This window comes from Oncorhynchus masou, chromosome 26 (genome assembly GCF_036934945.1).
Source record: "Oncorhynchus masou masou isolate Uvic2021 chromosome 26, UVic_Omas_1.1, whole genome shotgun sequence".
NCBI lineage: Eukaryota > Metazoa > Chordata > Actinopteri > Salmoniformes > Salmonidae > Oncorhynchus > Oncorhynchus masou.
Window position 1 is genome coordinate 12,211,538 of NC_088237.1, and position 17,595 is coordinate 12,229,132.

Sequence of the window (17,595 nt, forward strand, 5' to 3'; positions counted from 1 at the left end):
GGGAGGGGAGAGAGCAGAGAGAGAACAAAAAAGCAGAGCCATGGCAGAGAGCTACAATATGGTGCTCATAGACCGGTCAACCCAAGGAAGTCTCAATTTCATTATCCAACCAACTCAGTAGAATGATGAGGTTGATCGTATAACTGTTTGTTTTCCACCCTAATGGTTAGGATTGAGAGATTAAGCTGATCCAAGATCTGTGAAGATCTGTAAATGTCAAAGGAAATATTCCTTTATAGCAACTCCTTAGCTTTGCGAGCCATACTGATTCCTCTGTCAACCATAGTTACCTGCAAGGAAACACATGCCGTCATCATTGCTTTGCACAAAAAGGGCTTCACAGGCAAGGATATTGCTGCCAGTAAGATTGCACATAAATCAACCATTTATCGGATCATCAAGAACTTTAAGGAGAGCAGTTCAATTGTTGTGAAGAAGGCTTCAGGGCTCCCAAGAACGTCCAGCAAGCGCCAAGACCGTCTAAAGTTGATTCAGCTGCGGGATCGGGGCACCACCAGTACAGAGCTTGCTCAGGAATGGCAGCAGGCAGGTGTGTGTGCATCTGCATGCACAATGAGGTAAAGACTTTTGGAGGATGGCCAGGTGTCAAGAAGGGCAACAAGAAGCCACTTCTATCCAGGAAACACATCAGGGATAGACTGATATTCTGCAAAAGTTACAGGGATTGGACTGCTGAGAACTGGGGTAAAGTAATTTAATCTGGAAATTCACTCACAATTCTGCCTAATAACACAGCCATGAATAAAGAACGGTACCAACACATCCTCCGAGAGCATCTTCTCCCAACCATCCAGGAACAGTTTGGTGACAAACAATGCCTTTTCCAGCACGATGGAGCACCTTGCCATAAGGCAAAAGTGATAACTAAGTGGCTCGGGGAACAAAACATCAATATTTTGGGTCCATGGCCAGGAAACTCCCCAGACCTTAATCCCATTGAGAACTTGTGGTCTATCCTCAAGAGGCAGGTGGACAAACAAAAACCCACAAACTCCAAGCATTGATTATGCAAGAATGGGCTGCCATCAGTCAGGATGTTGCCCAGAAGTTAATTGACAGCATGCCAGAGTGGATTGCAGAGGTCTTGAAAAATAAGGGTCAACACTGCAAATATTGACTCTTTGCATCAACTTCATGTAATTGTCAATAAAAGCCTTTTTCACATATGAAATGCTTGTAATTATACTTCAGAATTCCATAGTAACATCTGACAAAAATATCTAAAGACACTGACGCAGCAGACTTTGTGAAAAGTAATGTTTGTGTCATTCTCAAAACTTTTGGCCACAATGTGTTTCTTCCAACACATTGGTGTTGGAGGTGCATTGCATTAGACCACTGCGCCACTCAGGGGGCCCATCTTCAAATAGAGTTGATCAGGCTGTTGATTGTGGCCTGTGGAATGTTGTCCCTCTCCTCTTCAATGGCTGTACGAAGTTGCTGGATATTGGCCGGACCTGAAACATGCTGTCATACACATCCATCCAGAGCATCCCAAACATGCTCAATGGGTGACATGTCTGGTGAGTATGCAGGCCATGGAAGAACTGGGACATTTTCAGCTTCCATGAATTGTGTACAGATCCTTGCGACATGGGGCTGTGCATTATGTTGAAACATAATATGATGGCGGCGAATGACTGGCACAACAATGGGCCTCCAGATCTCATCATGGTATCTCTTTGCATTCAAATTGCCATCAATAAAATGCAATTATGTTTGTTTATGCCTGCCTGCCTGCCTGCCTGCCTGCCTGCCTGCCTGCTGCCTGCCCATACCATAACCCCACCGCCACCATGGGGCACTGTGTTCACATTGTCGACATCAGCAAACTGCTCGCCCATATGACGACATACAAGTGGTCTGCGGTTGTGATGTACTGCCAAATTCTCTAAAACAACGTTGGAGGCGGCTTATGGGAGATAAATTAACATTACATTCTCTGGCACCAGCTCTGATGGACATTCCTACAGTCAGCACGCCAATTGCACGCTCCCTCAACTTGAGGCAGCTGTGGCATTGTGTTGTGTGACAAAACTGCACATTTTAGAGTGGCCTTTTATTGTCCCCACCACAATGTGCACCTGTGTAATGATCATGCTGTTGAATCAGCTTCTTGATATGCCACACCTGTCAGGTGGATGGATTATCTTGGCAAAGGAGAAATCCTCAATAACAGGGATGTTAACAAATTTGTGCACAAAATTTGAGAGAAATAAGCTTTTTTCCCATGAAAAATTCCAGTTTTTTTTTCAGCTCATGAAACATGAGACCAGCACTTTACATGTTGCATTTATATTTTTGTTCGGTGTAGATAATAGAATTAGGATGTCAGCAAATACAATTTAAAAAAATTACGCCACTCATCTACGGCAAATATACTCACAGTATACGTTTCCACATAGCTAGATCTTCAGCCAGCATGAAACAAAAGTGAGGAAGGGATTTGACTCCCGAACGCAGTTGTCATTTCAACACATTCGTCAGTGCTGCTGTGAACAGTGTCACAAGAAACAACCAAATGGAAGATGTATAAAGAAATTCAACATCACTGATGCAATTTCAATGCTGTTTGTGTTGCTTTCTCAAATTTGTTTGAGATGATTTTACTGCATGAAATTAACTGGCAAAAGAGCAACAACATTCTCAGCAATAGTCACAGAAACTTCTTAGTTGCTGTGACTGTGATATGTTGTTGTTTAGCTACCTTAGTTGAATACATTGTAAATCATGATAAGAGCATATGCTAAATGACAGAAATGTAAAGGTAATATTTGAAAATCAACTACTGCGAAGCATACTGGGTATTGGCCTTGTTTCGGGGCGGAGCTCAATATAGTAATACTCAGCATGCTTTGCAATTGTTCATTTTTACATAACAGTACATTTTGTTTATTTAGAAGATGCTGTTATCACACCATAGTCCCATCAGACCTTTAATACCAATACAGGGTGAAAGGGGGACGCAAAATTGTATACAAAATGACAGCTTTTGAAAGTATCTCGTTGCCAAAGACATTGGAGTGTAGTTCAGCCCAGTGTAATACAAAAGTCTCGGGAAGTAATTCAAATACGTATTTCAAATACATTTAACAGAAATGGTGCCCATCTTGTCATAGCTCAACATGTGTTCTGTCCACTATTTACCCAGCGCTGGGTTGCTTTTTAACCAAGAATTTGAAAGAGTGTGATACATTTGACTCGCCCCAACATCCCCAATGCTGCACATTGACTTGATTCCTTTCTTAGAAAAGAGCACTTGATTTCATTTGGTATGACTGCACAGACACACATCTGTCATCCTCTTTCTATTAACAACACTACGTGTGTTTGATGGAGCTCTGATGTAGCTGTAATGTTGTCTGGTATAAAAGCAGTGGCTGTGTTAGTTAATCAGGCCAGAAAAATAATGATGATGGCATTGGGCCCTCTCTTGCCTCTCTCCACAGATGACAGGGTACAGCAGTAAGGCAGGAAGATGGCACCCAGGGGCGAGAGGGAGACATAGAGAGAGAGAGAGACACATAGATAGCGGGTGTGAGTGTGTTTGTGTGTGCGAATGGCTGATGCTAACACTGGACTCCCTGTTGGCAGTGGAGCTGGAGTGGGAAAGAATGTTTGGCTGTGGGCCTAAAGGGGGGGTGCTAACCCTGTCCAGAGACACTGTCTTCTACACATGGATAGAGCTGCTGCTGTCTTTATACAGTAGAAGAAGTCTAACTATATAAACTGTAGTTCCAAAGTTATTTGGCCTGACAAAATTCTTCTTCTTCAAGTATCTAGATTGTGATTTAAAAGTTAGAGAACTGTGATACAGCTGTATAAAATCAATTGATATAGTGAGTGCTTATTTCTGGGTGCTCTTATTGAATAAACAAATAACATGGAAGTATTATTTTTCCATTGGTTGGTTTTAGTATGGGTCTGGGAAAATATACACACCTAATGACACTGAAGTTCCACAGAGTTTGGTCTGGCATACAGTACCATATCGCCCGCAACACCAACATTTGGGGTTCTGTAAATTTGTGGTTTCACATAGCCCGTAACTTCTCCTGGTATATGTCTTGCACCCTACGAGGTACTGCGAGGATTTGTGGCTTAGTTCATCCCATTGTGGTTAGTCAGCATTGTGCGGCGGTAAAGTGTGGGAGCAGACGGTGTTGAGATGGACTGCTGCTTCTGCAGTGTATAGTGGTAATATTAGCTTAGTACTCTCTCTGCTTAGCACTGTCTCTGCGGTGCTGAGAGATGGATGTAGACACTGGAGAGGAGATTTTCTATGAGTTGTAGGAAGCTTCTGAAGAGGCACCCCACACTCTAAATAAAAAATGCTGGGTTGTTTGGTTGACCCAACTGCTGGGTTGTTTGGTTAACCCAACTGCTGGGTTGTTTGGTCATCCCAAAGGCTGGGTTGCAGGCATTGGGTCACATAGTTGGGTTGTTCACTTTACTGGATCACTCCAATATATTGTTATCACTCCGTGGCGGAGGGATGCATCCGAGGTGAGGAGTTACAGATTTACTCCCGTGTGCACCTGTGTCACGGCTGGGGTCTTCCCATATATATAGACCCCATGGCTGCGACACATGTTCTCTTTCATTTTTCTCGGCAGATGTCCATATGGTTTGAGGTCCAAACTTTCTGTAGTTTGGTTGGTATGTCACTGGTAAGTGTAATATCTTGCGTGGAAGTATAGTCACTGGCTGTTTGCAGCTCCTCCTCTTGAGTGATGCGCGAGGTTGATCTTGTGTTTCGTTAGCATTGCACTACGACCCCATGTGCATCCATTAGTATGGTGGCCCTTGCTGCCACAAACTGTAATTTACCTTAGAACAAGCCAGTCGGCAAGTTGTGTGTTTTGTGAATTGCTCTGCTAATTACCCTGCAGTTGTTTTTCATTGTTCTTTCCCCTGCAGAGTGTAAGAGTCTCGTGGTGGGCGTTCCACTACATTGAGACATTAACTTTTGGAGTTCCTTAACGGAGTTACTCCATCATATTGTGCTGTTTTTATTTGTTGGATATTAAACCAACTAGGTAATACTGCAGTTGGCATAAAAAAAAATATATTTAAAAAAATCTAATCCATTACCTTGTTGCTGTTTTTTGTCTGCCTGTTTTTCCCACATGGGTCTTCCCCTGTGTTTGCCGAGGTAGTGGGTCAGTTATCCCTCACCGGGTTCCTATTCCTCCAGACGGGTCACAACATAGTTCTCCCAGGGCGTCAGACCCTTGCTCTGTGGCCTTGTTGGCTTGGCTGAGCTTATGGCTTCCATTTGTGACAGGTGTGATGGGCCCTGCGTCAGGAGGTTGATAGCTTTGATGGCGACGACAGCTGTTCCTTTTTGACCAGTGATAGGCTGTTTCTGGGGGACGATGATGGCACTGTTCACCACTGTGAGCGGGGCTACCAGGCTGACAGGCCATCAGAAGCCGGCAGTGGGGTTACATCGCTCCCAGCGGCTTGAGAAGATATGAGGAGCCTACTCACTTGGGTAGCCATTGCATTGGACATCAAACTGGTGGACAGTGATAACTCTCCATCTGTCCCATCTCTGCTGAGTTCCGCAAGGCCTTGCGACTCACAGCAGAGACTGGACCATGGAGTTATGTTGCGGACACAGAGACACTCGGCCTCCAGGAGAACCTGACCATGGACACCATGTTAGCTCCGGAACCCCCCAGAGTCTTTGATGTGGACTTGAAAGCCACGTATTGGTCCCTCTGTGCTGCTGCAGGCCTAGCTGCAGACTCTTGTTTCTCTGGCTGCAAGAGGGCACAGAAAAGCTCCTCTGGGAAGTGATGGATGTGTCTCGCCTGCTTTCCCTGCTCCAGAGGGATGTGGCCCACGCCAAGGAACGGGCCATGGCGCAGGTGGTTACCTCTCAGCTCCATCTCTGGCTGGCCCAATCCCATCTGTCAGCTGCTCTCCAGAGCACATTTGCCACTCTCCTCATCAAACCAGGGCTGATGTTTGACCCAGGGATTGAGGACATTCTGGAGCAGACCGAAAATGTTCGTAGGGACCAGGAGACCCTGAGATGGTTCATGCCGCCTCCTCAGGCCCTGGGTCCAAGGTTGGATGGACCATCGCCACACACATGTACCCTCATGCTGAGGGATGACAGCGGGGAGGGGCACAGCATGCAGTGGAGCAACAACCTGTCATCTGTCACCGCCATACGGATGACAGAATGGCTAGGTGGGTTCTACTCCACTTATTTTGTGGTTCCAAAAAGAGACGGAGGGTTTCGACCGATTCTGGACATCTGCAACCTCAATGGGTACTTGAATGTACTGAGGTTCCACATGCTGTCCTCAGGCCCTGTGTTGCAGGGACCATGAGGGATGCATACTTCCATGTTCCTGTTCACCCAGCTCATTGGCAGTACCTCCGATTTACTTTCAAAGGGACGGCTTATGAATTTATGGTTATTCCCATTGGCATCTCCTTGGCACCCCACACTTTCACAAAGTAAATGGACACTGTCCTGGCACCTCTCACGTCCATAAATTCAGAGCATTGTCAGTTTGTAAATTCAGAACGTTGCGCTCTCGGAGTGCACACTGGACGTTCTGGCCGAGGAGTAGTGTTGATTTGAGCGTTCTGGCCTTACAACGGCAGTCAAGCACCCAAGCTAACGCCTGCCTTGTTGTACATGGAACCTGACTCACATGCATTCATTTTTTTTTTAACTTAAGATGTCAGCTGCTAATTTTCCAATTTACACCACATAAACACAGCCATTTTCACTGGACTATCTGTTGCTATCTGTTGCTGCCAAAGTCATGGGGGTTAGCCTTGCAATCACTAAGTGGTGAGACACATAGCCCTCTATATTTAAATGTTTCAGGTACACTCCGATAGGGGTCTGCGTCACACACAGTATCTTCTATTGACATTGTCTTCTGTTTGTCCTCATGTGTCTGCTTTTCAGCATAAAGTATTCTGTAGCCACAGTGTGGACACCAGGTGAGACCACACACACACAATAACAGTCTCTCTTCTTCACTTCATCCCTCTCCCCCTTCTGCCTAAATCCTCTAGGTTATATCAGCTGTTTTGGTGAACCACTCCCGCATCTGAACTGCCTGACACAGAGGGCACAGCATGATCATAGGTGAGATGTCACTTGGTCGGGTCAACAGGAAGTATTATTAAAGAGATGCTTTACATTGAAATACAGACAGAGATGTAGTAGTCCCAGATTTAATGATCCAAGGTCAGTTTTGAATTTCACCTACTGATTATGATGACTGAAAATATTAGAATAAAAAACCAAGGCTTAATCATGCTCTCTCTCTATCCATCTGAAACTCATCTGCAGGTATGTTTTTATGTGAGAGAGGAAGCCAGTCCCGTCATTGCCACCTCACCCGCCTTCAACTCTTTCACAAGTACCATCACACTGGTGTGATCATTCTACAGTGGTCCCTGAAGCGGTATGATTCCACCCTTGTGATTAGAACGCTTATTTAGAACTGCCAGTTTTGAATGACGCAACAATCAGCTTTGAGCGCGCCACACCTTTTTCCAGAAACTATTTACACAAACACAGTTCTTTCAAAGTTATGTCCAGAATGTGAGCCGTTTATTTTTGGATGCAATGTTCAGATATTCACAGAAGTATCTATAGCATAACACAATCATCCAAACCCGGAAAAATGTAGGCTACATTTGTCCGAGCGCTAACTGAGGAAAGATTGACGCAACACAAGCGGTCATATTTGTGTAACTCTCCTCTGACAAACTACAATATGAAATAGCTAATAGCAATTACTATTTATAATTAATCACATCACGGGTGAGCTCACCATTGATCGAAATAATTGAGTAAAACAATTTCTAGAAATCGCGTGCAGCAATGTTTTTTTTCCTCACAGAAACCAAAGATAAGAGAAGACAAGAGTTTGGTCTGTTTACCATCGTCTGTTTACCATCGTTCACATCCCACCATTCACTTCCTGAAGTTCTCAAAAAATGAGTGAACCCTTACTCACCTCAATTTGTTATAGCATCTTTGGTCCTACAGACGATTACGTGAAACCCAGAATGCATTGTATGTCAACAAACATGTCTCCACAAACATAGCTGGAATTAGCTAATAATTACCACACAAAACATTTTCTGATAGTGATTTATTGATTCAAATGGCGCGTGCCGGCAGTCAATCATGTAACCTCTCACTCCCACTCTGAGCCATTCAGTGTTGTTTATGTATGCAGCTCGTGAGCTAAGCTGTAGCATTAGCAATGTCTTTCAAAAAGGAGACAACTCCCAAACACGGAAATTCTGGATATTTTTTAAAATTCTGACAATGCGTCTGTATGAAAGTTTGGAATCAGATTCTGACAGTGAGGAGCTGCTACCCAGCCATTGAGAACCCTGAATCTGAAGACCCCTTGTCCACTGACAACGTCCTAGTTCAATTTGAAGATGCTGGTGGTGATGGAGGCAGACCGAAAAAGGATGAAGTACAGGAGTTCTATTGTAGCTGGAAGGCTGCCAGCCATTTCACCCCTCCTGGCCCTGCTGTTTGCTTTGATGAGTCCCAGTCTGAAGTGCAACACCCCTTGCCATTTCCATCTGAGGCAGAGTGCTTCAAGTTGTTTCTGACAGAGGATCTGGTGGGAGACATAGTAGAGACCAATCACTATGCCTTGGAGCTACTGGAGAAGAGAGCCAGGAGTGGGGGGCGGACAACCACAATTAGTGAAATGTATACCTTCCTGGTGACAGTCCTCATGGGGATAGTAAAGTAGTCTCTGAACTCCATCAGAGAATAATGGAGCACAGATCCTATGTTTGCAACTCCCTTCTTTGCCACCCTCTTTTCCCAAGTCCGCTTCCTAGTTCTGCTGCTATGACTGCATTACATCAACAATGCTACAGCCATCCTAAATGACCCGTTATACAAAATAAGAAATGTCAACAGTTGGCAGTAAAGTGGCATGACAAACGAGACGTCCATGTCGTCTCCACTGTCCATACAGCAACCACGTCGGCCACAGGGAAGGTGGACCACCTCAGGGGAGAGAGACAAGCCAGACTGCGTGCTTGACTATAACCTCAAAATGTGGGCAGTGGATAAGGCGGACAGGATAAACAGCTTTGTGGAAGGCACTCAGAAAATGACCAAGTGGTACAAGAAGATATTTTTCCAGGATAGCTTCAAATTACAATAAGCCAATACTTCTGACGCAATTAGCATTGTTTTACAGAGCTAATAGAAGAATGTAGCTAGCTACATAAGCACGATTGAATATAACACCATAAAGGTTATGAAATGAGTAACGTTACCTCGCGTGTCCGCGGCTATAAAGAATATACACACATATATTATGCTCCATACACAGTGAGCTAAGGTATAAAACGATATATAGAAACTATTATAACGTAATAAGGCACTTACTTTGATAGAAGCACATTCTGGTTTTGAGCCGGGTTGTCTGTAGGGATGCCTCCAGCACTGAGACGCTGTGTCTTAGACAGCTGCGCCACTTGGGAGTCATAAGGCCAGGGTAGCTTCAAAATACAACACATGCTAATACTTCTCTGATGCAATTAGCATTGTTTTCCAGAGCTAATAGAAGAATGTAGCTAGCTACCTAAGCATTGAGTATAACACCATAAAGGTTATAAAATGAGTAACGTTACCTTGTTTGTCCGCGGTTATAAGGAATATACACAAAAATATGATGCTACAGTAGAAACGACGTAACACGACATGCAGAAACTATTATAACATAATAAGGCACTTACTTCGATAGAAACGCACACATTTCCAAAGTTATTATTGGTAACGAAATCAACTATGACTGCAATGCAGAATTGAGCAAATGTCTGCAGAATTGAACTACACAAACAATTGGGAAGTGTTTGGGGAATTTTGTCCAGGTCAGAAATATCCAAAAATGTATTGGTCCAAAAAAGTAGAAATGACAACTGTTATGTGAATGAATGGGGCGGAAAACACCTCAATTCAAACTGCTCTTAGAAAATACAAAACTTGTTTGAAAATAATTTGAAATTGACAAATTGAAAACAGCCTATAAATAAAAAATGTCTGCGTGCCTTGGTTTGAGGGCAGCGCCGGATTAAATGTACTCTTGCGTAACAATCACATTCTGGAATGGAGAGAACGTGCATAAAAAAACTCACACTGGGGCGACCGTTAGAGATATTCACGCATGAAAGCGTTAAGATAACCTTCAGAACAACTGGGGGCCCACGGCTGGTTAGGAGACACCGCAATTGTGATGAACTGAGAGAATATTAGAGTAGCACTGTAATTCATGAATCATATACTGTCTGCCACTGTTCTTATCTCTTTCCCTTTCTGTCTTCTCCACTTCTCTCCCCACCTCGTCTTTCTTCCTCGTTTTATAATGCACACCATATGAGCATTGAAGTACAGATTCAACTTGTATTTATAATATTACAATTGTCATAATTACAATGCATGTATGTATTTATAACACCTAGATAATGAACTTCTTTCAATAAAGCGTTTCACATTCTCCACTGGTTGAAATGAAGTATCTCATTGAAATGCTATCCTGTGTCCTCAGATTAATGCAGATGAAGGTAGTTAGATATGCATAGTAATTGTTTTCTGTATATATGAATTAAAAATCAATCATGTTTCTAGTCTATTGCATAGTTACAATGTGTATTCATTGATGTCCCAGGAGCAGGAGTGGTAAACACTGTTGAAGTGTATAATTGTAATACATACATGCAGACACAGCATCATTCAAATAATGGAGTTTGATATGACTGAAAAATAATGCCTCAGAGATTCATACTTGAACCACCAAGGAAGAGTACATGATCAGTGAATAGATTCAATGTACAGGCTACAATGTGGGAATCTCATGTGTGGTAATAACTACAGTATGTGTATATAGGACTTGCATCCTTGGCACAATAAAGGTATTATATTCTACTCTATCCATAGGCTTCATTAATGCCATTCAGACTTGAAGTTGATACAACAACTATGATAGCTGAGGTTCATAGGTTCTGAACTAATATTCATACCAATCTAACATTTGAGGGTCCATACACAGACCGTCTACATACTGTAGCTAGCTACACAGCCATAGGCATACAGTTATTTTTTATTCTCCACTACACAATTAGCAAGTAAATAGTTAGCTATGTTAGTTCAGCTGCATTGCAAGACAAGCTTACACAATTGTACATTCAATTTGCAGAAAAATGCTTTAGCAAGCTAGATTCTTTACATCCACTGTTTCACAAGACTGGTTTTCTCAGGAGTCCCTAAACATTAAACACGAATTACACATGCCTTCTCCTAACACTAATGGCTAATGTTAGCTAGTCAGGTTGATTGCCAAATAGCGATCTTCGTAAATTAACTTTATGACAAAAAATATATGCACAAACGTTTGTCTCTACATTGACAAACATATTCCTCTCAAATTCCATGTTTTAATTACGAGCCAAGTTGGTTTAGCCATGGAAAAAGACAGGAACATTCCCAGTAGCCATGACTGGCCGAGATAATGGGTGGGCTGGACATGCCGAGAGATGAGTTCGGATTGGTCTGCCATGTAGCACACATCTTTCTATAACATGAGCTGGTCAGTATGTGTAAGTAATCCTTTCTAATGCAGCTTTTTTGAAAGATATCACTTAGTAGAACTACATAAGTGTTGCTCTCCACTTTCTGGAGGACGGAGTTTTGAAATCAGTGGAATGTCCGGTGGAATTGGAGATTGACAGATAAGGAAAATTTGGGCGTTTGATTGCAAATATGCAGAGGGCGTCGAAAAGATAACACACAGAAGGCTGTTTTATAAAACACCTGTCTTCTGATTACATCTTAAAATTAAGGGCAACCATGGCATCCGTGACAGAGAGGAAGAAGCGTCCATACATGTATACGCGTATCTCGCTAGCTACATTTTCAGATATTATACATTTTTTATTTTGTCAAAGTCGTTTTCATTTAAAGTTAAAGCGTACTGTTAGCTAGCTAGCTAACGTTAAGTGTATGATCTGTGTAGTAATATTATTAATATCTCAGAGTCATTTGCATTGCTAGTTATAGCCTAATGCTAGCTAGCTAGCTAACATTGAACCTGATTGTTTAGCTACCTGCAGATTCATGCAGGGTAGTAATGTTATGAGTTGGGAGTATGGTTCATTGTTTAGCTAGCTAGCTAGCTAGCTACATGTCTAAACAAAAGGCTCCACTATGCAAGTAACCATTTAACTACACCTCCTGTATCCATCTGTAAATTAGGATATAACATTAGGCCAACAAGACAGTGTCCAAGTTCTAAAATGTTCTGGTTGAATGCCTGGCTTTTATTTAGTCACACTCACAACCGTAAGCTATTTTGTGTAATTGGCTAGTCATTAACTTGTAAATAATGATTATTTTTTTAGTTTATTTTCCTATAATAATGAAGACAAATGAGCTAAATTTAAGATGGGGTCAGCTATATAATACCGTCATTATTTGAACTGGCCAGACAGCTAACTTAACATTAGCTAGCTACCCAACAAGCTAGAAATGAACCAAAACACGGTTTAGAAAGTTACTTTTAGTTGCCTGGTTTGCTAGATTGACAAATATTAAATTCATTTTTAAACGAGTGGGTTTATTGGTGTTAAAATACACTAGTTATGCTATTTTGGATGACCAGGCTGCTGATGTCATGCTTTTTCATGTGAGGTTGAGGTTACAAGTTTCTCAACTTTCAAAGCAGACTTACTTTAGTAGTGTATGATATCCCATTTTCTAGCTCTGAGTCTCTACTTTGATCCAATTGTCCATAGAGCTCAGAGAAAGGATTGTGTCGAGGCACAAATCTAGAGAATGGTACCCAAAAAATGTCTGGAGTATTGAAGGCCCCCAAGAATTCAGTGGCCTCCATCCTTCTTAAAACGTTTGAAACCACCAAGGCTCTTCCAAAAGCTGGCCGCCCGGCCAAACTGAGCAATTGGGGGAGATAGTCAGGATCGAGGGAGTTATGAATGAAGCAAAGTACAGAGTTCTGTGATGAAAGCGTGAGAGGATCTGCAGAGAATAATGGGAGAAACTCCCCACATACAGGTATGCCAAGCTTGTAGCTTCATACCCAAGAAGACTCGAGGCTGTAATCACTGCCAAAAGTGCTTCAGCAAAGTATTGAGTATAGAGTCTGAATAGTTATTTAAATGTAATGTTTAAGTTTCTAACTTTAAACCTAAATCTCCTAGAAATAGCATTTGACCTTGTGGGGATTAGGTACATTTTTTGTTAGTTTACTATTCTTGTGGGCAGTGGCGGTTCTAGCTTGTTGGCTCCCTAGGTGATCCCCCCCCCTTCAGCCAAAAACAAAATGATATCCAATGTTATGTAAGCTAGTCGGACGGAAAACAGAATATTATCGCCATATGTGTAATAGCATAGCAAGCAACATAGCAGCATAGGCTAGTATAACATTTATGTTTGTTAGCCTATTTCATTACATGCATAATATTATACTCATAAATGAAATTAAATCAAATCAAATTTGATTGGTCACATATACATGGTTAGCAGATGTTAGTGCGAGTGTAGCGAAATGCTTGTTCTTTTAGTTCCGACAGTGCAGTAATATCTAACAAGTAATCTAACATTTTCACAACAGCTACCTTATACACACAAGTGTAAGGGATGAACAAGAATATGTACATATAAATATATGGATGAGCGATGGCCGTGTGGCATAGGCAAGATGCAGTAAATGGTATAGAGTACAGTATTTACATACGAGATGAGTAATGTAGGATATGTAAACATCACATAAAGTGGCATTGTTTCAAGTGACTAGTGCTACATTTATTACATCCTAATTTGTATTATTAAAGTGGCTAGACATTTGACTTGGTATGTTGGCAGCAGCCACTCAATGTTAGTGGTGGCTGTTTAACAGTCTGATGGCCTTGAGATAGAAGCTGTTTTTCAGTCTCTTGGTCCCAGGATTTGATGCACCTGTACTGACCTCGCCTTCTGGATGATAGCGGGATGAACAGGCAGTGGCTCGGGTGGCTGTTGTCCTTGATGATCTTTATGGCCTTCCTGTGACATCGGGTGGTGTAGGTGTCCTGGAGGGCAGGTAGTTTGCCCCCGGTGATGCGTTGTGCAGACCTCACTACCCTCTGGAGAGCCTTACGGTTGTGGGCGGAGCAGTTGCCGTACCAGGCGGTGATACAGCCCGACAGGATGCTCTCGATTGTGCATCTGTAGATGTTTGTGAGTGTTTTTGGTGACAAGCCGAATTTCTTCAGCCTCCTGAGGTTGAAGAGGCGCTGCTGCTGCGCCTTCTTCACGATGCTGTCTGTGTGGGTGGACCAATTCAGTTTGTCTGTGATGTGTACGCCGAGGAACTTAAAACTTACTACCCTCTCCACTACTGTCCCATCGATGTGGATAGGGGGGTGCTCCCTCTGCTGTTTCCTGAAGTCCACAATCATCTCCTTAGTTTTGTTGATGTTGAGTGTGAGGTTATTGTCCTGACACCACACTCCGAGGGCCCTCACCTCCTCCCTGTAGGCCATCTCGTCGTTGTTGGTAATCAAGCCTACCACTGTTGTGTCGTCCGCAAACTTGATGATTGAGTTGGAGGCTTGCGTTGCCGCGCAGTCGTGGGTGAACAGGGAGTACAGGAGAGGGCTCAGAACGCACCCTTGTGGGGCCCCAGTGTTCAGCGGGGTAGAGATGTTGTTACCTACCCTCACCACCTGGAGGCGGCCCGTCAGGAAGTCCAGTACCCAGTTGCACAAGGCGGGGTCGAGACCCAGGGACTCGAGCTTGATGACGAATTTGGAGGGTACTATGGTGTTAAATGCTGAGCTGTAGTCAATGAAAGGCATTCTCACATAGGTATTCCTCTTGTCCAGATGGGTTAGGGCAGTGTGCAGTGTGGTTGAGATTGCATCGTCTGTGGACCTATTTGGGCGGTAAGCAAATTGGAGTGGGTCTATGGTGTCAGGTAGGGTGGAGGTGATATGGTCCTTGACTAGACTCTCAAAGCACTTCATGGTGACAGAAGTGCTACGGGTCGTTTAGCTCAGTTACCTTAGCTTTCTTGGGAACAGGAACAATGGTGGCCCTCTTGAAACATGTGGGTACAGCAGACTGGGATAAGGATTGATTGTCCCTTAAGTGTCCACGGACTCCCCCCACAATCTCAAAATAGAAATATTGCTTAAGTTTTCAAACATTTGATGTCCAAGGGTTTCTCTGTGTTCCACAGTTCACAGTCCAATCTCGAACACCACAGAGCATAGGGGCAGCGTATTTTATGACCGACCATAAAACAGCCGACTTCCCGCTCTCCCCCTCTACTCGAGAGAGCACGTTGTAGAGCGGACCCTCTGTCACCCGATCCTTCAGATCGTCACCTGAGAGTTATGACAAGATTATGAGCTCCTCAAGTGTCTATGTCATCAATGATGTCAGAAGCTTAGTTTGATCACATGCTTTTTCAAACTGTGTGTTGCAAAATGCGAGAATCCACAGATTTTGCTGTGGTTCCAGTGCTTTCTTCGATTCCAAGCTGCTTTCTAGCACCAAATTCTACTGGAAACCGTACTTATAAATATAGTTAGAATTTCGTACAAAATAGTTTTCCTGACCGGTAGCTTAGCAGGTACAGCAGGGAACTATGAAACATTCAGGGATGTGAGGGTATGAGGTTGAATCCCATTGAAGACAACCAATTTGGAAAATAGTTTTATGTGAAACCACTTTCTGCACTGTTGTTCAAATCATTTATTTATTTACATTTACATTTACATTTAAGTCATTTAGCAGACGCTCTTATCCAGAGCGACTTACAAATTGGTGAATTCACCTTCTGACATCCAGTGGAACAGCCACTTTACAATAGTGCATCTAAATCATTTAAGGGGGGTGAGAAGGATTACTTATCCTATCCTAGGTATTCCTTGAAGAGGTGGGGTTTCAGGTGTCTCCGGAAGGTGGTGATTGACTCCGCTGTCCTGGCGTCGTGAGGGAGTTTGTTCCACCATTGGGGGGTCAGAGCAGCGAACAGTTTTGACTGGGCTGAGCGGGAACTGTACTTCCTCAGTGGTAGGGAGGCGAGCAGGCCAGAGGTGGATGAACGCAGTGCCCTTGTTTGGGTGTAGGGCCTGATCAGAGCCTGGAGGAACTGCGGTGCCGTTCCCCTCACAGCTCCGTAGGCAAGCACCATGGTCTTGTAGCGGATGCGAGCTTCAACTGGAAGCCAGTGGAGAGAGCAGAGGAGCGGGGTGACGTGAGAGAACTTGGGAAGGTTGAACACCAGACGGGCTGCGGCGTTCTGGATGAGTTGTAGGGGTTTAATGGCACAGGCAGGGAGCCCAGCCAACAGCGAGTTGCAGTAATCCAGACGGGAGATGACAAGTGCCTGGATTAGGACCTGCGCCGCTTCCTGTGTGAGGCAGGGTCGTACTCTGCGGATGTTGTAGAGCATGAACCTACAGGAACGGGCCACCACCATGATGTTGGTTGAGAACGACAGGGTGTTGTCCAGGATCACGCCAAGGTTCTTAGCGCTCTGGGAGGAGGACACAATGGAGTTGTCAACCGTGATGGCGAGATCATGGAACGGGCAGTCCTTCCCCGGGAGGAAGAGCAGCTCCGTCTTGCCGAGGTTCAGCTTGAGGTGGTGATCCGTCATCCACACTGATATGTCTGCCAGACATGCAGAGATGCGATTCGCCACCTGGTCATCAGAAGGGGGAAAGGAGAAGATTAATTGTGTGTCTGCATAGCAATGATAGGAGAGACCATGTGAGGTTATGACAGAGCCAAGTGACTTGGTGTATAGCGAGAATAGGAGAGGGCCTAGAACAGAGCCCTGGGGGACACCAGTGGTGAGAGCGCGTGGCGAGGAGACAGATTCTCGCCACGCCACCTGGTAGGAGCGACCTGTCAGGTAGGACGCAATCCAAGCGTGGGCCCCACCGGAGATGCCCAACTCGGAGAGGGTGGAGAGGAGGATCTGATGGTTCACAGTATCGAAGGCAGCCGATAGGTCTAGAAGGATGAGAGCAGAGGAGAGAGAGTTAGCTTTAGCAGTGCGGAGCGCCTCCGTGATACAGAGAAGAGCAGTCTCAGTTGAATGACTAGTCTTGAAACCTGACTGATTTGGATCAAGAAGGTCATTCTGAGAGAGATAGCGGGAGAGCTGGCCAAGGACGGCACGTTCAAGAGTTTTGGAGAGAAAAGAAAGAAGGGATACTGGTCTGTAGTTGTTGACATCGGAGGGATCGAGTGTAGGTTTTTTCAGAAGGGGTGCAACTCTCGCTCTCTTGAAGACGGAAGGGACGTAGCCAGCGGTCAGGGATGAGTTGATGAGCGAGGTGAGGTAAGGGAGAAGGTCTCCGGAAATGGTCTGGAGAAGAGAGGAGGGGATGGGGTCAAGCGGGCAGGTTGTTGGGCGGCCGGCCGTCACAAGAAGCGAGATTTCATCTGGAGAGAGAGGGGAGAAAGAGGTCAGAGCACAGGGTAGGGCAGTGTGAGCAGAACCAGCGGTGTCGTTTGACTTAGCAAACGAGGATCGG

The 17,595-nt window shown here is 44.2% G+C and overlaps 1 long non-coding RNA gene across 3 annotated transcripts in view; it reads left to right on the forward strand.

Annotated features, from left to right (window-relative positions):
• LOC135514812 (uncharacterized) overlaps window positions 1-10,546 on the forward strand; it is a 30,826-nt gene extending 20,280 nt beyond the window's left edge. For all 3 annotated transcript variants that reach the window (XR_010451734.1, XR_010451733.1, XR_010451732.1), the window contains 2 exons: window positions 7,072-7,144; window positions 7,352-10,546. This is a non-coding gene — a long non-coding RNA (uncharacterized LOC135514812). The remainder of the gene's footprint in view (window positions 1-7,071; window positions 7,145-7,351) is intronic.
• The last annotated feature ends 7,049 nt before the right edge of the window (window positions 10,547-17,595 follow it).